This window comes from Puma concolor, chromosome C2 (assembly GCF_028749965.1).
Source record: "Puma concolor isolate L17-30 chromosome C2, mPumCon1.1.hap2, whole genome shotgun sequence".
Taxonomy (NCBI): domain Eukaryota; kingdom Metazoa; phylum Chordata; class Mammalia; order Carnivora; family Felidae; genus Puma; species Puma concolor.
Window position 1 is genome coordinate 109,014,333 of NC_141675.1, and position 24,494 is coordinate 109,038,826.

The 24,494-nt window shown below is 35.5% G+C and overlaps 1 pseudogene; it reads left to right on the top strand.

Annotated features, from left to right (window-relative positions):
- Positions 1 to 591: 591 nt before the first annotated feature.
- Positions 592 to 680, top strand: LOC112850637 (U2 spliceosomal RNA; annotated as a pseudogene).
- Positions 681 to 24,494: the final 23,814 nt, after the last annotated feature.

The window sequence follows — 24,494 nt, forward strand, 5'->3', positions numbered from 1 at the left end:
TCAATTATTGAACAAACACACAAACAAAAACAGTTGAAACTAAAAGAAATTGAAATGCCCCAAATCAAATCTGAATACATATGTAGCTGTGAGTAGACGCACACATTAAAAGAGAAACATTTAAAATTACAGATGATTTGTGAATTTCAGGCTCCACAGATACAAGTTAAATATACATACAAGTCAAATGTATATATTTTAGTCAAATTTTTTCAACAATCTAAAATGAATTACTGAAAAAAAGCTCGCTTTATAAATAATTTATTTTTTTAACGTTTATTTATTTTTGAGACAGAGACAGAGCATGAACGGGGGAGGGTCAGAGAGAGAGGGAGACACAGAATCCCAAACAGGCTCCAGGCTCTGAGCTGTCAGTACAGAGCCTGACGTGGGGCTTGAACTCATGGACCACGAGATCATGACCTGAGCTGAAGTCGGATGCTTAACCGACTGAGCCACCCAGGCGCCCCTCTTTTTATAAATAATTTAAACAGAACAAGCAACAAGAGGTTAAAATTACAAGAAGATAGAAAAAATGCACATTGCCCTCGTAGTTATGAACAACAACAAAATAGTAATAAAATCATTACAATCGCTTCTCGGCCTTTTGGCTAAGATCAAGTGTAGTATAAAATCATTACATAAATTTGAAAGTGTTGGTATTAGGATACAGACTACTAAAATCAGTTATTAGTATTAAGATATTTGGAGAAATAAGTTGAATACAGAAAGATAAGAGAATAAAAGTCATTACAGAGAATATAAATGAAGTAGAGAGAAGAGGTAATAATAGCTAAAACTTGCATATTTTCTTCCTTGTTCTAAGCACCTTATATATTAACTTATTTAATCATCATGAGAAGCCTCTGAGGAAAATTATGTTATTATTTTCATATTACAGTGGATAAACTCAGTGGATTAATTGAGGCTCAGAGAGATTAAATGATTCTGTGGTCACACAGCAACTAAATTATGGAGGTGCCACTGAAACCTAATCAAGCTTTCATTAGAATGCACATTCTTAACCCTAGGGCCAGCTACATCTCATGAGGCAGCATAGAGATGGCCAAAGAAATTCAATACACACGTAATAGGTGATCCTGAAATTGAAAATAAAGAGGAAAAACAACTGAAAGACATTGAATGAAGTTATCAAATTAATAACTTGAGGGAATTATACTGATCTATATCTTAATAAAGTTACTGAACTAAGTTCAACTAAAAAGCACCCAGACAAGGTCCCTGGGTGGCTCAGTTAGCTAAGTGTCAGACTCTTGATTTCAGCTCAGTCATATCTCACGGTTTGTGAGTTTGAACTCTGTGTAGGGCTCTGCGCTGAGGAGCCTGATTGAGATTCTCTCTCCCTCTCTTTCTGCCCCTACCCCCCATCTCTCTCTCTCTCTCTCTCTCTCTCTCTCTCTCTCTCTGTCTCAAAATAAATAAATAAACTTTAAAAAAGTACCCAGATAAAAAGTGCAAGGCAACCACCAGGAAGTAAAATATCATTCTGAACTTAGCCTTTTCTATACTAATACTCATTTCCAGAAGTCTTTGTAGAGAAAATACAGAATTGAGTAGGGGAAGGGAAGAAGGGAAGTTGGCTTGAGGGTTTATGGATTATTATGAAGACATTTCAATTATACAGGAGCTTGTTCTCTGAGGAAAGGGGAGGTAAAACAATATTACCAAACGACAAAATTCAACTAAACAGGCACAAAATCATTATAAGTAACTGTAACTATTAATTAAAAATTTAGAACAAAGAAAATGGAAAGCCAATGGAGAGTAAAAAATAAATATTTAAAAATGTTTTTGGTAATATTTCTCAGACTTCATATTTTAAAATACTAAGTTTTTTTTATCCTATAAATATACAGTCTAAAAAAATAGCAATATAATAGAACATTTTGATGCACTGATACATAAAACAGGATGCTAATTTTGTGTATGGGGGCAGATAGATAGGTATATTAAATTACTGGAGTGTAAAACAAAATGTTATTTTAATCATTCCTGAAAAACGGAATTTAAAGATGGAAGATCCTCTAGTAAACATTTCTTTACTCTTTATAGTTTTTATATAAACAGCATGTGCTATTTGATAAATTAATAGAAAGATACAGAATGCCTCTGGAGTCAAGATTATTTAGGTTCAAATCTTGTGGACCTTAGATAATTTACTCATAAGTCACAGATTCCTCTATCACTATGAAAAATAGTGATAATGAAAGTACATATCTCAAAGTATAACACAACACAGAGACATGATTGATTTTTAAATTAGATAATGTACATAAATAATTTGGCATGGTGACTGGCACATAATGATCATACAATTATAGTTAGTAGTTATTATGATGTCTATTTTTTTTTCATTTTACATCAATTGTATTTTATAAATTTATGATAAATATATAGGCAAGAGAAAATTCTAAGTCCATAATTGCATTAATCTGCCTTTTTTAAGATTGAATTTCAGAGATAGAATCTGAAGTTGACCTCTTACATGGTGTGCACCATGATCTGTTGGAAATTATACATTATGACTCAGGAGAAAAGGTGGAAGTTGTTTCATGTGAGACCTTGAACAAAAACAATGTACAGGCTGATCTAACACCTTCTATTCAATCCTACCTTACACTCAGTCTGCAGTGGACAGTAAGAAGTTCAATATTAGCATAGTTCTGTTCTGGCCCAGATCATTGGCATCCGTATCCAACATTTCATATCCTAATTTGGTCCGTTTAGCGAATTCACCTGTGGCTATCCCACTATTTTTCAATAGACTTGAATTCTAAACATTACTCAACTGATTTCTTAAACTCTTTATCCTCTCACTGTGTATTTTGGAAAATACTTAATACCTTTCCCTTTCCTTAGGTGTTTATATTTGCTTACCAAAGAAGTGATTTTGTGATAGTTATTTAACTAACACTCTAAAGGAATCTTTATGGAGTCTCCTAGTAGTACTTTAAATTAAATGAAACATATTTTGACAGAATATGTAACATTTAAACCCTTAAACTTAGATTTAATCCACAAATTTAATTTTCTTCCAAAGCTGAAGTAGAGATTAGTACCTTGGAATTCATCGTGCCTAATGTACCTCTGTTCTTTTTAATTATTGCTGTTTACTCCTAAAAATCTTGCACTATTTATTATTTGGTATAAGTGCAAGACTTTGCAAGGACATTGCTTCTCAGTATCACTTTACTCATTTTTAATTCTTCATTATGATTGGAAATACTATAACACAGTTAATCATGTTGTTTACTTCTCCACCTTAATAAGTGACATGAACCTTTGAAATCCTATGTTTTAAAATGAGAAAAGATTTTTTACTCTTCTTTTTGCACAGTTTAGCACATCTTTTAGCAATATTCATTTATATAATCTCAAACTATGATTTGAGGGATGCTATGATTTGAGGGATATGGCATCTGTACAACTCTTACAATAATTGGTAAGAGAATACAGATTCCTTATCAGAAACATGGGGTTCCTGTGCTGTAGAAACCTCTACTTCTATATGAGTCAATATCTGCTCACTTGAGCATGATATTTATTTGAATGAATAATCCAGAAGATTTAGAAGTGTCCTGACCTTCCATGTGAGGCCTTTTATAGCTTGATGGGAAAAAATAGTCATTAAATATTTTTTCATATTCATAAAATATATTCAAGGTTGTGTTTAAATATATTGAAGAATTTGCAAGCACAATTTAAAAAAAAACTTTAAAAAATAGGTCCCCTTGAAGCGAATTTGTTGTAACTACTGAAATATTTTAGGCTGGTGTCTAGACTAGGTGATAACTTTCTCACTTTTCAGCTTTGTTCTTCTAAAGAAACCAAGTCCTGAAGAAGTTATTTACTTATGATGTGGCATCAAAGTCACCTAAAAGACTTAATTCAACTGAAAATTAAGATAATTCAATCTTTGGGGCGCCTGGGTGGCGCAGTCGGTTAAGCGTCCAACTTCAGCCAGGTCACGATCTCGCGGTCCGTGAGTTCGAGCCCCGCATCAGGCTCTGGGCTGATGGCTCGGAGCCTGAAGCCTGTTTCCGATTCTGTGTCTCCCTCTCTCTCTGCCCCTCCCCCGTTCATGCTCTGTCTCTCTCTGTCCCAAAAATAAATAAACGTTGAAAAAAAAAAAAATTAAAAAAAATAAAAAATAAAAAAAAAATTAAAAAAAAAGATAATTCAATCTTTATGCATCATCTTGTATATTGTGATGGTGAATCTTTTTTTTTTTTTTTCCTCATTCTTTCCTTAACTACTGGAATCATCTATATATCAGATTTTACCTACAGAACTCTGTCCATAAGAGTTAAGCCAGGGACACTTGGGTGGCTCAGTTGGTTAAACATCCCCTGATTTCTGCTCAGATTCTGATGTCAGGGTGGTAAGTTTAAGCCCTACATGGGGCTCAGTGCTGACAACATGGAGCCTGCTTGGGATTCTCTCTCTCCCTCTCTCTTTCTGCCCTTTCCCCACTCGTTCTCTCTCTCTCCCTCTCAGAATAAATAAATAAACTTAAGAAAGAGTCAAGCTAATTCTAAGTTGTAATGTTCTTCTGTCACGCCAAACTTGTTAAATATGTCACCTTTTGTGACAGGTAATGACCCATATTTCTAATGTAACTTAAATTTCCTGTATCTCTGCTTCTGATTTACCCATATATAAATGTTTTTATTAAAGTAATGTGCATTTACTGGAATGTATGCAGGTATTCTGAATATGGATACAATCATGGAATAGGAGACAATTGCATAACTATGGACAATACTGTTTTGTTGGGGGTTGTGGATTTTCACGTATTTGAAAAATCAAAAGGATGAGATTATTTCTAGATGAAAAATGGTTGTATGTAGCAACTCAGAAAAGGGGTAATGGTGACTGAAATTAACAGCTTCACCTAAATGGAACTATTTTAACATCATCAGGCAGGTGCAAGAGCTGTCTGAGACTGCCTCCTATTCTAACTCCCTGCTTGCTTTAGTCCTTGTCTGTCCTTCATACTTACAGATTCATTATGCTAACCTTAACCCTTTCTTAATTCTCTAAGCTACAGTCTTTAACCTTTCTTAATTTGGATTACCTAAAATGGATTCATGCTATTAGAAAGGGATATTTTTGTCTGAAATAGAGCTTTAAGATATGCATGTCTTGGCAAAGTAGTGTTAAGTGAATCTAAAGGTCTTGCTAAATATTATCATAATTCCACAGACATGCCAACAAGTCCAGAGTTTCCAAAGTCTAAAATTTGGTGGCTAATTCAGTTGGAATCTAATTTGGTACTGATAACAAGAGTCGTGTGTTTGTGTCACAGAATCCAGTAGTCCTTCAGCAAAATCTTGTGTATCTTCCTATCAATCAAAACCTAATAGGGTGCAAAATCTTAACTGTTTTTTTGTTGTTGTTGTTGTTGTTGTTGAACTTAGGTTTTATCATTCTTTCAATTTTTCTGTAAACTCAAATAAACCTCAAATATTAGGTAATAAAAATTTTTACAGAAAGTACATGAGACACTTATCAAAACAAATTCAAATATAACACAATTTAATTATACCCCATATATTAAATATTTTCTATGTGTATGATATTTAAATGAGAGCTATTGAGAATGATACATAGTCTATTCTGTTAGAGAGATTATATCTAGTAGTAGATATTCATAGGCATATAAACACTAAATGTTATAATTACTATAATGGGCTACCAAAAAGAGCAAAGATAATAATAATAATAATAATAATAATAACATAACATAACATTTCCAACGCATGTAACAGACTATGTACATTCATTTGTTAAGTAAATTTACATAGTGTTAAGACAATCTATACGATCAAATTCCAAATGGCAAGGGGGTATGTTTGTGTGTATATGTTTGTGTGTATATGTGTGTTTCATACAAACAGGTGGGAGGATGTTCAAGGAACAAAATGTATCAGAGCTAAAAATAAGATTAAATATATATTTGGAAATTAGAATACAATGAAAATAGCTGAAAGTTGGATTTTATTGAGAAATCCTAGTTGAAATGGTGAGATAATACATTCCACACATCTTTTTTTAATAATTTCCATGCCTTTATTATTTTATGTTATCTGTCTGTAATTCCAGTATGAAATACCTTCCCAAGACCATTCTTCCTTGGAGGTTACTTCGTTCCCAAGGCTGTTTCTTTCTCCCTTCCTGCTTTCAACCAAAATTGTACTATCTTTATATTCCATTCTGTTATATGATGCATCTACTAATGACCTGATAATTTTTTTAACCAAAAGAGTTAATATTGATTATGGTGTTGTTAGTAATTCAGAATGTGAATCAATAGCAGGATAAATTTCTGGGAATTATCCTTCTGTATAATGGAAGAAAAGAGTTGTAGATAAAAATATAAGTGTGGGTGTGTAAAGGCCCTCCAGAAATAAGTATTGGAAGTAAAATAAGATAAAAAGAATTGAACACCTACTATCTGTCTGACATTAAGTAAATAACTTAATCTTTAATAATATTTCTAAGATAAGATCAAAGACATTAAGCAAATTGCCTAAGCATGTACAGCTAGAATGTCATAAGGAGAAAATTAAATTTGGTTCTGATGATTTACTGAAAATTTCTGCTCTTTCCCTGATGCTTCTTTCTTCCTTCATTCTTTTCTATTTTTCTTCTATTTCTCCAGACTAAAATGTATATTTATCTAGTTCCCTTTATGGAATAGGCACTAGTCTGGGCAATTGAGTTTATTTTGGTAAACTGCATATATCTGATCCCTGCGCGCGGGCACGTGTGTGTTTAGTGTGATAGATGTCGTGAAGTAAACTAATGGCATTTAGAGAGTTTACATGAGAAATTATGTGTAGTTTGAAGGATCACAGAAAATCTCCATGACTGAAAGACATTTATCCTAACTGCAAAAGAAAAGCCAAAGGGCCTAATAGTTACTAATTTTTTTATAAAAGCAATATTTTTAAGAAAATAATATATGTCATATACTGTAGTAGTGCTTGAGATACAATGACAAATCAATCAAAATACTAACATGAAAAGAAGGTTTCTATACTTAGGTATTTTATCTTTTAGTGGAGGGGACAGAAATTAGTAAACTGCATGAATAAACATGACATTCTGTACATCTGTCTGTAAGAGGTAGTTGGGTGTTTGTGCCATATGAATGAGTTAGGGAGGCATAGACAAAAAAACTGATGAAAATTTTCCAGAAGAAATAATTTTGCTGCTACCTTGAGGAAGGAGATTTAAACATCCACGGGGGTAGAGATGGGGAAAATATTTAAAGTATGGGGAAACGGACCTAAAGTAGGCAAGAATGTGTATGCTTATAAGAACTAAATAAATATCAACATAGATAGCATGCAAAGATAAAGGTTTGCTAGAGGTACTTATAATGAGATATTATGTAATCCTACAGTAAGGGGTATATGGGTAAGTGTGTGTGAGACAGAGATAAAAAGAAAGAAATAACAAACGATGATGATGGTGATTTTTTTTAAAACAAAACAAAACAAAAAAACAAAAAAAACATTTAAATACAGATTTTACCCCCAAAGATAATTCAAAAATGTATCGTAGACCTAAAGGTAAAATACAAAACTATAGCACTCCTAGAGGATAACATAGGAGAATCTAGATGACCTTGGATTTAGCGATGATGTTTTAGAAACAGCACCAGAAGAACAATCTTTGAAAGAAAAGTCATTAAGTTGGACTTCATTAAAACTAAAAATGTCTGCTCTGTGAAAGGTACTATTGAGGGAATGAAGAGACAAACAGCCTTGGAGAAGACATTAGCAAAAGATGCATCTCATAAAAGACTGTTCACTAAAATATACAAAGGACTCTTAAAACTTAATATTTGGAAAATGACCCAGTTAAAAGTTGGGTACAAGTTCTAAACAAACTTCACCTAAAAGCAACTAGAGGAAGTGAGAGATAAATGAGTACACAGGAGCAACAATCAAAATAACAGGTTTGTCAACAGCAACAATAAAATAAAAAAAATAGTAGAATCATGCTTTCTAATTACAAAATACATTTGGTGTCAGTTTAGAAATGTATGGCAGGATAAGGATTCTTAAAGCACTATTAAGATATTTTCAGATGTGAAGGGATGACAGAGGAAGGACATACTGAGAATTCAGGTGTCAGTTCCCTGCTAAAAGATGTAATTTAAGATGGAAATTGAACTGGGGCACCTGGGTGGCTCAGTTGGTTAATCGCCTGGGCTCTTGATTTTTGGCTCAGGTCAGGATCTCCCAGTTCCTGAGATGGAACCCTGCGTGGAGCCCCATATTGGAGCCTGCTTGGGATTGTCTCCCTCCCTCTGTCTCTGCCACTTTCCTTTCGCACTCACGTGCACATTCTCTCTCAAAATAAATCAACTTTCCATATATATATATACACACACACACACATATGTCTAAATCATAGAAGATCAAATATATATATATATATATATATATATATAAAGAAATTAAAATTTATAGTATGACAGTTGAAAACCTAAGGTAGATATATAACTGATTCTATATTAAGAATAATACAATTAAAATAAACCTTAATTTTACAATATGGGAAAGAAAAAAAACATACAGAAGCAAGTCTATATTAAAATATCAAAACAAGCTGGTAGCTGGTGCAGATAAATCTAAATATATAAGTAATAATAATAAATACAACTATATTTTTCCAATAAAAAACAAAGATTGTCAAATCGGATTCAAAAAGAGAGTGAAATGTATGATGTTTCAAAGAGAAACACAACCTAAAGATTTCTAAAGATAAACTGAGATAACCAAACCAAAGGAAAATAATTTGTGTATATTATTATATTATGAAAACATGGTGAAAGAATTTATGCACAAAGAGCATTATTAGAAATAAAGAGTGATGTTATAATGATAAATTTACAATTAACTTGGAAGACATTAACTCTAAGTATGTTCAGACTTATATATATGTAGAAAATGTTGACAGAATTATGAGAAAAATTGCCCATTATCATAGTCACAGGTATAAAAACATCTGTCTTTTTATTGATAAGAAAAGAACATTGCACTAACACTATAGAAATCACCTATCTATCTGAAGTTTTTAGAATTATGTATTTAAAAGGAATTATGTGGAGGCAACATTTTTTCATGAATTTCAGTAAGTCAATATCAGTTTATCTAATCACAGTTTAATTATGTTAAAATAAAATACCAAAAATATGTATTAATTAATATGTTTTCAAATTAAAAAACATAAATGTAACCAACATGAAGTTGAAAGAGAAGAATAACTGAGATCCATATTATTGCAAAATAAGAAATAATGATAATGCAATTTACCAAACTTATAAAATGCACCTGATGCAGTATTTTGTTTGGAATTTGTAGCCTAAATGTCCATGTTTGACAACAAGAAACGCTGACCATTAATGAACTAAGAATCTCTCTTAGAGTGTGAGTAGGCAAAATGAAAGTAGCAATAAATATGAGAAAAGACATTTCAAAAGAAAAATAGGGAAGATTTGCAAAACCAAACGTTACTTGAAAAGTTTAATGAAATAGCAAAATCTTATAATATTACCTTTAAAAATATCAGAGAGGTAAAGAGAGGTAAAGAAATTAATAATCAAAGGTGACAATAATTACAGAAATATTCAAAATGAAAAAAATATGTATAAATTATTGGACAGTTCCATTCCATTAAATTTAAAATCTTAACACTCAAAATTACTCATTAAAATATAACTTGTCACAAGTTACAGAGAAGTAAAAATCCTGGCTGGATTATAACCATTAAAGTAATTCAAGCCATATTTCAAAATCTTAAAACAGACAAACAGGGGTGTCTGGGTGGCTCAGTAGGTTAAGTATCCGACTTTGTCTCAGGTCGTGATCTCACCGTTCGTTAATTCAAGCCCCATGTTGGGCTCTGTGCTGACAGCTAGGAGCCTGGAACCTGCTTCGGATTCTGTGTCTCCCTCTCTCTCTGCCCCTCCCCTTCTCACTTTCTGTCTCCCTCTCTCTCAAAAATAAATCAACATGAAAAAAAAAAATAAAGAAAAACCTTAAAAAGAAAAACAGACAAACAACAGAGCTACAGATGCTTAAGTGAGTTCCACAAAACATTGGAATGCCCAGTGAAGTCACAATGAAATTACTGAATAAAAAGAAGCCATTCCCACCATCTGATTTTACTATGTCAGTATTGGATTGATGACTAAATATATATACCAGCTAATCTCACTTGTGAATGTAAACACAAAAATTCTAAGCAAAATATTCACAAACTAAATGTGTGTGCAACACGCACACTCCTACTCCTACTTGGAGTCTCCAACTATTATAAAAGACAAAAATCTTAAAAAACTAGAAATAAAAGGGATTTTTTTTAAAGTTAGATAAAGTTAATGTATAAAAAGTTATAAACATTGCTAAGTAAAATCATAGAGGATCTAAATGGAAGAATATACGATGTTTATAGTTTGAAAAGACACAGTATAATTAATATGCCAGTTTCCTTCAAAGTGTCCTGTAAATTTAACAAAAACTTACTAAAAATTCCAGTAGATGTTCTCTTTTATTTCCCTAGAAATGGGTAAGATGATTAAAAATTATCCAGATAGGCAAAGGACCAAGAGTGGCCAAAACAATCCTGAGAAGTATAAACAAAATTGGAAACTTACCTTGATGTTAAGATTTACTATAAGGATAAAATTATCAAGATAGTATTGTATTGTCAAAAGTATAGACAGATGTATCAATATAACAATATGAGAAGTACAGAAATATGTCACATATATACAGTAATTTTTGAAGTTTCCAGAAAACCATGATAGAACAACTGAGTATCTCTATGGGGAGGAAAGAAAAACTCATCTCTTGCCTCACTGCAACAACATGGGAAAAATCTCAAAAATTTATGCTGAATGAAAGTAATTAAACAAACAAAAGTACCTATTATATGATTGCATTTAGATGATATTCTAGATTAGCCAAACTAACCTCGCTGGAAATTAAATCCAGTTTTTCTTCTCTCAGGGAATTGACTAGCAAGTAGAAGAATAGATATTACTGGGTGATAGAATTGTTCAGTGTCTTGATAGGACTATGAGTTATATATATATATATATATATATATATATATATATATATATATACCATGAGTATATACATTTGTCAAAAGTGATTAAATAAGATACTTACTATCTGAATATTTTACTGTATATTGAGTATACATTGTATGTACAGTTCATTCCTTGATAAAAAAAAATCAGGAGCCAACAGTAAGAAGATCAAGAAAGTAATAATTGATCAAAAATGGAATAATTTGGGGCGCCTGGGTGGCGCAGTCGGTTAAGCGTCCGACTTCAGCCAGGTCACGATCTCGCGGTCCGGGAGTTCGAGCCCCGCGTCGGGCTCTGGGCTGATGGCTCAGAGCCTGGAGCCTGTTTCCGATTCTGTGTCTCCCTCTCTCTCTCCCCCTCCCCCGTTCATGCTCTGTCTCTCTCTGTCCCAAAAATAAATAAACGTTGAAAAAAAATTAAAAAAAAAAAATGGAATAATTTAAGCAGGAAAGATAATCCGTTCAGCTATTTGAAACATTGCATATAAAATGTATACATTTATGACTAATTGCTTAAAAAAGTCATGCTCCTCCAAAAAACTATAACCTTCACTGATCACAATTGGAAGCTAAGTGGAAAACCCGATTCTTACTTTGAAAATTGCCAATAGGAGAAATAATTAAACAAGGAAATCTAGATAATTTTGAGGAAAAACATGTTTAGGAAAATTTCTCTATCAGAGATCAAGATTATTTTAGAGATTTAGAGTTGAATAGAGTGTTATTGTGCAGGGATAGATAGATCAATTAATAGAGTAAGGAAGAAAGTCTAGGAGCACTAGAGGTCATATATATAGGGATTTTATTCATGACAGGGGCCTTTTAGATTAATTGTAGAAAAGAATGATTTTAAAGTGGTGTGAAACAAATACCTCACTATAGAAAGCAATGGAACTCTGTCCCGCACTATACAGAAAAATATATCTCAAGTTGCTAAAAGACATTAATTAGTAACACATGCTATAAAACTTGTATAACAAAACCTAGAGACAATATTGGTCATGGCAAATATTCTGACTTCTATTCTAAATGAAACAGAAAGCCATTTGAATGTTTTTTGTTTGTTTGTTTTTGCATAGGAATGACAGAATATGAGCTACATTTTATTTTATTTTTTAATTGTTTTAATGTTTATTTATTTTTGAGAGAGAGAGAATGACAGAGCGCAACTGGGGGAGGGGCAGAGAGAGGGAGACCCAGAATCCAAAGCAGGCTCCAGGCTCTGAGGGGTCAGCACAGAGCCTGACATGGAGCTCAAATGCACAAAGGGCGAGATCATGATCTGAGCCAAAGTTGGATGCTTAACCGACTGAGCCACCCAGGAGCCCCTATCTTTTATTAAAACATTTATTTATTTATTTTGAGAGAGAGAGAGAGCATGAGCCGGGGAGGGGTAGAGAGAGAATGGGAGGGAGAGAATCCCAAGCAAGCTTCTCATTGTCAGCACAGAGATGAACGTGGGGCTCAATCTCCTGAACTATGAGATAATGACCATGAGGCATTGACCTGAGCCATAATTGACTGTGATGCTTACTTAACCAGCTGAGCCACCCAGGGGTCCCTGAGTTATATTTTAAAAGTTTCACTTTTGCTGCTGTCTGGAAAATTAGGAATAATGGAAAAATAATGGAGCCAGTTAGGAGACTTAATAGTCCAGGTGAAAAATGATTATTGTATAGAGTATGTAGTAGAATGGTCACATCAAATTACTTTTAAAAGCCAACATATGGTACTTACCATATTTATATAATGTGATTACTTTGAGTTTGGGGAATATTCTTATTATAAATTAGATATATAACAACATAAGCATCTTAAAAGGCAGGGCCATATAACGTAATTTACTATAAATTAGACATTTAATTGGTTTTGTATTTTTCCCAAAAGCTAAATATTAACTTTTCAAGTTCATATTTGGATTATATCATGATAACAGATTTACTATACAACTATTTTCATCAAGATTTGGTAACATTAATCAGATTTTCTTTAATTCTCTGCAATATATGTTCATAAGGATCACTCTGATCCCTCGGAAGATCCCATGATTTACTGGACCGCTGAACTATGGTCCTACTTCACGCAAGCCTTCTTTGTATCTCTAAGTGATATTTATCATTGTTGTTGATGTTCTTAGTATTATTTGTGTACAGTTCATAAATCCGTAAGTAGTAGTGATAAGAAGCCACAACGTATTGTCCAGATTAAGAATCCATTAAAATTCTTACTCTGAAAGGTTTTATTTTCTGACATTTATGGGAGCAGTTTAAGAAGCTGTAAACTTTGGGCAAATTCTCTTCTGATGTAAGCAAAATGCTCTAATTCCACTACAGCTCCTCCAGTCACCCAGATAAAATTTGTTTTAGATGCTTTGCCACATCCTCTGACCCTCCAATTTTGAAGAAAAAAAAATTTTTGGCAATTACTAATTGATTTTTTCAGATTCACACCTAACACAGAATAAGCCACCAGTGTTTTCCAGGACCTGTAATAAGGGTAGGCATGACTGACAATAAACTAAGACACTAAAACCATGTCCTCTCAGAGTATATTCTACTGATACTTCTCCTTTGGACAGCTACTCTTCTTAGCCTTTACTTTCCCATCAAAACTTGCTCCCAAGGTAAGGTTTAATATTAGTGTGCTACTAGTTGATGTATAGTTAAGATAGCATTTCACTAGTCTCATTTTCATTGAACTTCATTTTTAAAATGTTTATTTATTTATTTTGAAAGAGAGAGAGAGGTAGAAAGAGAGCGAGCGAGCAGGGGACAGGCAGAGACAGAGGGAGACAGAAAATCCCAAGCAGGCTCCATGCTGTCAGTGCAGAGCCCAACGTGGGGCTTGAACTCACAAGGTCTTGAACTGCCAGATCATGACCTGAAACAAAATTAAGTCTGTCACTTAACTGACTGGGCCACCCAGGCATCCCCATTGAACTTCATTTTTTTTTCTCAATATATGAAATTTATTGTCAAATTGGTTTCCATACAACACCCAGTGCTCATCCCAAAAGGTGCCCACCTCAATACCCATCACACACCCTCCCCTCCCTCCCACTCCCCATCAACCTGAGCTTCATTTTTATTTTTTTTTTATTTTTTTTTTTAAATTTTTTTTTCAACGTTTATTTATTTTTGGGACAGAGAGAGACAGAGCATGAACGGGGGAGGGGCAGAGAGAGAGGGAGACACAGAATCGGAAACAGGCTCCAGGCTCTGAGCCATCAGCCCAGAGCCCGACGCGGGGCTCGAACTCATGGACCGCAAGATCGTGACCTGGTTGAAGTCGGACACTCAACCGAGTGCGCCACCCAGGCGCCCCCTGAACTTCATTTTTAATGGTAAAATTGAAAGCTTTAACCTCTCACCATATATAATGCATTGTTTTTGTTTTGTTTTTAGCTGAGCATCTATATATAAATATTTCATTATTCTTGTTTTTATTCCTGGGTCCCTAAAATATTAGCTTAGATTTCTAGGACCTGGAAACTTTACAGAATAGATTAAATAGAATCTTCACTTTTCATGTATAATAGCTTATAATATGGTTTTGAACTCATAGGTAGGTAATTTTTTTCATAACTCCAAAATGTTACAATTTTATTGAAAATAAACATTTCAGGTTATCTCTTTCTAGTATGTTAAGTAACTAAAATTTAAATAAAATTTTAAGAAAAAAATAAGTAACTGTCTAGGGCATGCCTTTGGGAAATAATGCACTAAAGATCTATTTTGTCTAAAATATGTACCTACATATATACATACATACATACATACAGTGAGCCAGTAATAAAATATGTGAGTCTTTAAAAGAAAGAAAATGATGTCTGAGCAAGTTTTTTTTTTCTTTAAAAAACAAAACAACATTTTAAAAATCTATTTTAGGCTCACAGAAAAATTAAGAGGAAGATACAGAGACTTCCCATACTTCTCCTGCCCTCTAGCATGTACAGAATCACCATGATCAATATTGCCCACCAGAATGGTATATTTGTTACAACTGATAAATGTACATTGACACTGATAATTTACATGAGGGATTTCTCTTGGTATTGTACATTCTATAGGTTTGGACAAATGTCTAGTGACATGTATCCATCAATATGGTATCATAGAGAATTTCACTATAAAATTCTAAAAATCCTCTGTGCTCCATCTATTCCCCCCTTCCCTCCCATTCTGTGGCAACCATTTATCTTTTTGCTGTCCCCATAATTTTGCATTTGCAGAATGTCATATAGTTGAAACTGTATAGTACTATATGTAGATTTTCAGATTTTTTTTCCACTTGGCAATTAAGGTTTCTTAATGTCTTTCCATAGCTTAATAACTCACTACTTCTTAGTACTGAGTAATATTCCATTGTCTGGATACACCACTGTTTATTCACCTACCGAAGGACATCTTGATTGCTTCTAAGTTTTAGCAATTATGAATAAAGCCCTTATAAATATTGTTTGCAGGTTTTGGTGTAGACATACATTTTCACTTCCTCTGGGTACCTACCAAGGAACACAAATGCTGAATCATAGGGTAAGAGTATGTTTAATTTTGTAAGAAAATGAGAAACTATCCTTAAGGTGACTACACCATTGTGCGTGACCACCAGAAATGGAGGAGATTACTGTTGCCCTGCATCCTACCAGAATTAGGTATTGTCAGTGTTTTGGATTTTGGCCATTCTAATTTTGGCCTATATTGTTTTCAGTTTGCATTTCCCTGATATATGATGTGGAACATCTTTTCACATGCTTACTTAACATCTATGTATCTTCTTTGCTGAGGTGTCTGTTAAGATCTTTGGCCTGGTTTTTCATTGGGTTGTTTGTCTTCTTATTGTGGAGTTGTTTGTTTGCTTGCTTGGTTTTTGTTTGTGTTCTTATTGCTGAGTTTTAAATTGTCTTTGTATATCTTGGATAACAGCCCTTCCTCTGATGTGTCTTTCACAAATATTTTCTCCCAGACTGTGCTTTTACTTCTATTCTCTTGATGTTGTCTTTCACAAAGGTTTTAATTTTAATGAGATCCAGCTTATTGATTCTTTCTTTTGTGAATTGTGCCACTGGAGTTATTCTTAAAAGCTATTGCCACATCAAAGTCATCCAAGTTTTCTCATATGTTATCTTCTAAGATTTTATACTTTTGAGATTTGCATTTAAGTCTGTTATCCATTTTAAGTTAATTTTTTGTGAAGGCTGTAAAGTCTGTGTCTAAATTCATTTTTTTCACATGTAGATGTCCAGTTATCTTGCATCATTTGTTTAAAAGATTGTCTTTTCTCCATTACATTGCCTTTGATTCTTTGTCAAAATGAATTGTCTGTATTTGTGTAAACCTATTTTTATGATTTCTATTCTGTTCTACTGATATATTATTTCATCAAAACCATGTTGTCTTGATTACTGTAAATTTATATCAGGTCTTCATTTTTTTTTTTTTATTTATATATGAAATTTATTGTCAAATTGGTTTCCATACAACACCCAGTGCTCATCCCAAAAGGTGCCCTCCTCAGTACCCATCACCCACCCTCTCCTCCCTCCCACCCCCCATCAACCCTTAGTTTGTTCTCAGTTCTCAACAGTCTCTTATGCTTTGGCTCTCTCCCACTCTAACCTCTTTTTTTTTTTTTTTTGTTCCCCTCCCCCATGGGTTTCTCTTAAGTTTCTCAGGATCCACATAAGAGTGAAACCATATGGTATCTGTCTTTCTCTGTATGGCTTATTTCACTTAGCATCACACTCTCCAGTTCCATCCATGTTGCTACAAAAGGCCATATTTCATTTTTTCTCATTGCCACGTAGTACTCCATTGTGTATATAAACCACAATTTCTTTATCCATTCATCAGTTGATGGACATTTAGGCTCTTTCCATAATTTGGCTATTGTTGAGAGTGCTGCTATAAACATTGGGGTACAAGTGCCCCTATGCATCAGTACTCCTGTATCCCTTGGATAAATTCCTAGCAGTGCTATTGCTGGGTCATAGGGTAGGTCTATTTTTAATTTTCTGAGGAACCTCCACACTGCTTTCCAGAGCGGCTGCACCAATTTGCATTCCCACCAACAGTGCAAGAGGGTTCCTGTTTCTCCACATCCTGTCCAGCATCTATAGTCTCCTGATTTGTTCATTTTGGCCACTCTGACTGGCGTGAGGTGATATCTGAGTGTGGTTTTGATTTGTATTTCCCTGATAAGGAGCGACGCTGAACATCTTTTCATGTGCCTGTTGGCCATCCGGATGTCTTCTTTAGAGAAGTGTCTATTCATGTTTTCTGCCCATTTCTTCACTGGGTTATTTGCTTTTCGGGTGTGGAGTTTGGTGAGCTCTTTATAGATTTTGGATACTAGCCCTTTGTCCGATATGTCATTTGCAAATATCTTTTCCCATTCCGTTGGTTGCCTTTTAGTTTTGTTGGTTGTTTCCTTTGCTGTGCAGAAGCTTTTTATCTTCATAAGGTCCCAGTAATTCACTTTTGCTTTTAATTCCCTTGCCTTTGGGGATGTGTCGAGTAAGACATTGCTACGGCTGAGGTCAGAGAGGTCTTTTCCTGCTTTCTCCTCTAAGGTTTTGATGGTTTCCTGTCTCACATTCAGGTCCTTGATCCATTTTGAGTTTATTTTTGTGAATGGTGTGAGAAAGTGGTCTAGTTTCAACCTTCTGCATGTTGCTGTCCAGTTCTCCCAGCACCATTTGTTAAAGAGACTGTCTTTTTTCCATTGGATGTTCTTTCCTGCTTTGTCAAAGATGAGTTGGCCATACGTTTGTGGGTCTAGTTCTGGGGTTTCTATTCTATTCCATTGGTCTATGTGTCTGTTTTTCTGCCAATACCATGCTGTCTTGATGATGACAGCTTTGTAGTAGAGGCTAAAGTCTGGGATTGTGATGCCTCCTGCTTTGGTCTTCTTCTTCAAAATTACTTTGGCTATTCGGGGCCTTTTGTGGTTCCATATGAATTTTAGGATTGCTTGTTCTAGTTTCGAGAAGAATGCTGGTGCCATTTTGATTGGGATTGCATTGAATGTGTAGATAGCTTTGGGTAGTATTGACATTTTGATAATATTTATTCTTCCAATCCATGAGCAGGGAATGTCTTTCCATTTCTTTAAATCTTCTTCAATTACCTTCATAAGCTTTCTATAGTTTTCAGCATACAGATCCTTTACATCTTTGGTTAGATTTATTCCTAGGTATTTTATGCTTCTTGGTGCAATTGTGAATGGGATCAGTTTCTTTATTTGTCTTTCTGTTGCTTCATTGTTAGTGTATAAGAATGCAACTGATTTCTGTACATTGATTTTGTATCCTGCAACTTTGCTGAATTCACGTATCAGTTCTAGCAGACTTTTGGTGGAGTCTATCGGATTTTCCATGTATAATATCATGTCATCTGCAAAGAGCGAAAGCTTGACTTCATCTTTGCCAATTTTGACGCCTTTGATTTCCTTTTGTTGTCTGATTGCTGATGCTAGAACTTCCAGCACTATGTTAAACAACAGCGGTGAGAGTGGGCATCCCTGTCGTGTTCCTGATCTCAGGGAAAAAGCTCTCAGTTTTTCCCCGTTGAGGATGATGTTAGCTGTGGGCTTTTCATAAATGGCTTTTATGATCTTTAAGTATGTTCCTTCTATCCCGACTTTCTCAAGAGTTTTTATTAAGAAAGGGTGCTGGATTTTGTCAAAGGCCTTTTCTGCATCGATTGACAGGATCATATGGTTCTTCTCTTTTTTTTTGTTAATGTGATGTATCACGTTGATTGATTTGCGAATGTTGAACCAGCCCTGCATCCCAGGAATGAATCCCACTTGATCATGGTGAATAATTCTTTTTATATGCCGTTGAATTCGATTTGTTAGTATCTTATTGAGAATTTTTGCATCCATATTCATCAGGGATATTGGCCTGTAGTTCTCTTTTTTTACTGGGTCTCTGTCTGGTTTAGGAATCAAAGTAATACTGGCTTCATAGAATGAGTCTGGAAGTTTTCCTTCCCTTTCTATTTCTTGGAATAGCTTGAGAAGGATAGGTATTATCTCTGCTTTAAACGTCTGGTAGAACTCCCCTGGGAAGCCATCTGGTCCTGGACTCTTATTTGTTGGGAGATTTTTGATAACCGATTCAATTTCTTCGCTGGTTATGGGTCTGTTCAAGCTTTCTATTTCCTCCTGATTGAGTTTGGAAGAGTGTGGGTGTTCAGGAATTTGTCCATTTCTTCCAGGTTGTCCAATTTGTTGGCATATAATTTTTCATAGTATTCCCTGATAACTGTTTGTATCTCTGAGGGATTGGTTGTAATAATTCCATTTTCATTCATGATTTTATCTATTTGGGTCATCTCCCTTTTCTTTTTGAGAAGCCTGGCTAGAGGTTTGTCAATTTTGTTTATTTTTTCAAAAAACCAACTCTTGGTTTCACTGATCTGCTCTACAGTTTTTTTAGATTCTATATTGTTTATTTCTGCTCTGATCTTTATTATTTCTCTTCTTCTGCTGGGTTTAGGCTGCCTTTGCTGTTCTGCTTCTATTTCCTTTAGGTGTGCTGTTAGATTTTGTATTTGGGATTTTTCTTGTTTCTTGAGATAGGCCTGGATTGCAATGTATTTTCCTCTCAGGACTGCCTTTGCTGCGTCCCAAAGCGTTTGGATTGTTGTATTTTCATTTTCATTTGTTTCCATATATTTTTTAATTTCTTCTCTAATTGCCTGGTTGACCCACTCATTCGTTAGTAGGGTGTTCTTTAACCTCCATGCTTTTGGAGGTTTTCCAGACTTTTTTCTGTGGTTGATTTCAAGCTTCATAGCGTTGTGGTCTGAAAGTATGCATGGTATGATTTCAATTCTTGTAAACTTATGAAGGGCTGTTTTGTGACCCAGTATATGATCTATCTTGGAGAATGTTCCATGTGCACTCGAGAAGAAAGTATATTCTGTTGCTTTGGGATGCAGAGTTCTAAATATATCTGTCAAGTCCATCTGATCCAATGTCTCATTCAGGGCCCTTGTTTCTTTATTGATCGTGTGTCTAGATGATCTATCCATTTCTGTAAGTGGGGTGTTAAAGTCCCCTGCAATTACCACATTCTTATCAATAAGGTTGCTTGTGTTTATGAGTAATTGTTTTATATATTTGGGCGCTCCGGTATTCGGCACATAGACATTTATAATTGTTAGCTCTTCCTGATGGATAGACCCTGTCACTATTATATAATGTCCTTCTTCATCTCTTGTTACAGCCTTTAATTTAAAGTCTAGTTTGTCTGATATAAGTATGGCTACTCCAGCTTTCTTTTGGCTTCCAGTAGCATGATAAATAGTTCTCCATCCCCTCACTCTCAATCTAAAGGTGTCCTCAGGTCTAAAATGAGTCTCTTGTAGACAGCAAATAGATGGGTCTTGTTTTTTTATCCATTCTGATACCTTATGTCTTTTGGTTGGCGCATTTAGTCCATTTACATTCAGTGTTATTATAGAAAGATATGGGTTTAGAGTCATTGTGATGTCTGTATGTTTTATGCTTGTAGTGATGTCTCTGGTACTTTGTCTCACAGGGTCCCCCTTAGGATCTCTTGTAGGGCTGGTTTAGTGGTGACCAATTCCTTCAGTTTTTGTTTGTTTGGGAAGACCTTTATCTCTCCTTCTATTCTAAATGACAGACTTGCTGGATAAAGGATTCTCGGCTGCATATTTTTTCTGTCTAGCACCCTGAAAATCTCGTGCCAATTCTTTCTGGCCTGCCAAGTTTCAAAAGAGAGATCAGTCACGAGTCTTATAGGTCTCCCTTTATATGTGAGGGCACGTTTACCCCTTGCTGCTTTCAGAATTTTCTCTTTATCCTTGTATTTTGCCAGTTTCACTATGATATGTCGTGCAGAAGATCGATTCAAGTTACGTCTGAAGGGAGTTCTCTGTGCCTCTTGGATTTCAATGCCTTTTTCCTTCCCCAGTTCAGGGAAGTTCTCAGCTATTATTTCTTCAAGTACCCCTTCAGCACCTTTCCCTCTCTCTTCCTCCTCTGGGATACCAATGATGCGTATATTATTTCTTTTTAGTGTATCACTTAGTTCTCTAATTTTCCCCTCATATTCCTGGATTTTTTTATCCCTCTTTTTCTCAGCTTCCTCTTTTTCCATAACTTTATCTTCTAGTTCACCTATTCTCTCCTCTGCCTCTTCAATCCGAGCCGTGGTGGTTTCCATTTTGTTATGCATTTCGTTTAAAGCGTTTTTCAGCTCCTCGTGACTGTTCCTTAGTCCCTTGATCTCTGTAGCAAGAGATTCTCTGCTGTCAGCTATACTGTTTTCAAGCCCAGCGATTAATTTTATGACTATTATTCTAAATTCACTTTCTGTTATATTATTTAAATCCTTTTTGATCAGCTCATTAGCTGTTGTTATTTCCTGGAGATTCTTCTGAGGGGAATTCTTCCGCTTGGTCATTTTGGATAGTCCCTGGCGTGGTGAGGACCTGCAGGGCACTTCCCCTGTGCTGTGGTGTATAACTGGAGTCGGTGGGCGGAGCCGCAGTCAGACCTGATGTCTGCCCCCAGCCCACCGCTGGGGCCACAGTCAGACTGGTGCGTGCCTTCTCTTCCCCTCTCCTAGGGGCGGGATTCACTGTGGGGTGGGGTGGTCTGTCTGGGCTACTTGCACACTGCCAGGCTTGTGATGCTGGGGATCTGGCGTCTTAGCTGGGGTGGGTAGGCAAGGTGCACAGGGGCAGGTGGGGCAGGCTTAGCTTGCTTCTCCTTAGGTGATCCACTTCAGGAGGGGCCCTGTGGCAGCAGGAGGGAGTCAGATCCGCTGCCGGAGGTTTGGCTCCGCAGAAGCGCAGGGTTGGGTGTTTGCGCGCGGAGCTAGCAAGTTCCCTGGCAGGAACTGGTTCTCTTTGGGATTTTGGCTGGGGGATGGGCGGGGAAGATGGCGCTGGCGAGCGCCTTTGTTCCCCACCAAACTGAGCTCTGTCGTCCGGGGGCTCAGCAGCTCTCCTTCCCTTTGTCCTCCAGCCTTCCCGCTTTCTGAGCAGAGCTGTTAATTTATGACCTCCCAGAGGCTAAGTCGCGCTTGCTGTCGGAACACAGTCCGTCAGGCCCCTCCGCTTTTTGCAAGCCAGACTCGGGGGCTCTGCTTGGCCGGCGAGCCGCCCCTCCGCCCCGGCTCCCTCCCGCCAGTCCGTGGAGCGCGCATCGCCTCGCCGCCCTTCCTACCCTCTTCCGTGGGCCTCTCGTCTGCGCTTGGCTCCAGCGACTCCGTTCTGCTAATCCTCTGGTGGTTTTCTGGGTTATTTAGGCAGGTATAGGTGGAATCTAAGTGATCAGCAGGACGCACGGTGAGCCCAGAGTCCTCCTACGCCGCCATCTTCCTGCCTCTCACCTATATCAGGTCTTCAAATCAGGTCAGATCAGCCCTCCAACTCTGTTCTTCTTCAATATTGTGTTGTAATACTGAATCTTTTGCTTCACTATTTAAATTTAAGAATCAGTTTGTTGATATGCATAAAATACCCTGCTGGGATTTTGACTGAAATTGTTTTGAATCTATAGGTCAAATTTGGAAGAACTGATAATATAATAATACTGAGTCTTCCTATCCATGGACATGGAATATTCTTCCATTTATTTAGTTATTTTTTTACCTCATTTTATCAGAGTTTTATAGTTTTCTTGTATAGATCTTGTACATACATTATTAAATTTTTACTTAAGTATTTCATTTTTGGGGTGCTAATATTAATGAGATATGGTTTTAATTTCAAATTCCACTTATCCCTTGCTGATATTTAGGAAAGTGATTGACTTATGTATTAACTCTAAAATCTTGCTATAATACGTTATTAGAGCCAGGATTTTTTTTTGTCTGTTCTTTCAGATTTCCTACATATATGATTATGGCATCTGTGAACCAAGACAGTTTTATTTTTTCTTCCCAATCTGTATGCTTGTCTTGTCTTGTCTTGTCTTATCTTACTGTCTTAGCTGGGACTTCCAGTACAGTGTTGAAAAGCAGTGTGAAGAGAGGACATTCTTATCTTGTTCTTGATCTTAGTAGAAAAACTTCAAGTTTCTCACCATGAAGTGTGTTGTAAATGTGACTTTTTTGTACATCTTCTTTATCAAGTTGATGAAGTTCTCTTCTACTCCTAGTTTACTGAAAGTTTTTGTCATGAATGTGTTTGATTCCTTTGCATCTGTCAATAATACCATGTGATTTTCTCCCGTTTTTAGTCTGTTGGTGTGTAATGGATTTCATTAGTTGACTTTTGAATGTTGAGCTAGCTCTGTATACCTGGAAAAAATTACACTTGGTTGTGGCGTAAACAAGTTCTCTTTTTGTTAAACTCAAATCAAAGATAATAATTGAGAGTGGCCATATGTAATGATTCAAATATTAGTGGGCAGTATAACGATATGTAAGCATATATGTAGCAATCATTTCACATAGATTTATACCTATTTTTTCTGGATACTCTATCCTCATTCTAAATCTAAGAAATTTAATCTAAGTATTTTAGTATAATGTAAAATGTAATTTTCTTAAATATCCTTATAGAAAGTCATGAGAAATTTAATTGGCTTACATCTATATCTAAAAATGTAGATGAGGGGCGCCTGGGTGGCGCAGTCGGTTAAGCGTCCGACTTCAGCCAGGTCACGATCTCGCGGTCTGTGAGTTCGAGCCCCACGTCGGGCTCTGGGCTGATGGCTCAGAGCCTGGAGCCTGTTTCCGATTCTGTGTCTCCCTCTCTCTCTCCCCCTCCCCCGTTCATGCTCTGTCTCTCTCTGTCCCAAAAATAAATAAACGTTGAAAAAAAAATAAAATAAAAATGTAGATGAGTTAGAGTACAATCATTTAGTTAAGGGCAATAGTTTTTCTTTGTATGATAGTTATGTTCACTTGCCTAGAAACATGACAGAAATTTATTTATATGTTACCAATTTCCAGAGTGCAGATCTTCAGTTTTTGAAAAAAAAATATTATTTTCCCCTCAGACTCTAGAAGACAAATATCATCATAGTTACCGTTGTTTGTCAGCCCCATCATTTATCCTCACCTGCTTCTTTCATGATAGAACGTCAATTTTGTTCAATTATATATACATATATATATATGTTAATATATATATAATTTGTAAATATATTAAAATATATATTTAAAAATATATATATTTATATACATATTAAATATATATATATTTATTTATTTTCTAATGCAGCCCATGTTCATCAAGAAAGTGCATACCATCCACTGGATCTGAATTTTGGTATAACTAAAATAATCATAGGAATTCCAGTCCCTTTGAAAATGTTAGGTGCAGAAATTTATGCCTAATTCAGTCAGCATTTGCCACTCACTTGGGCAA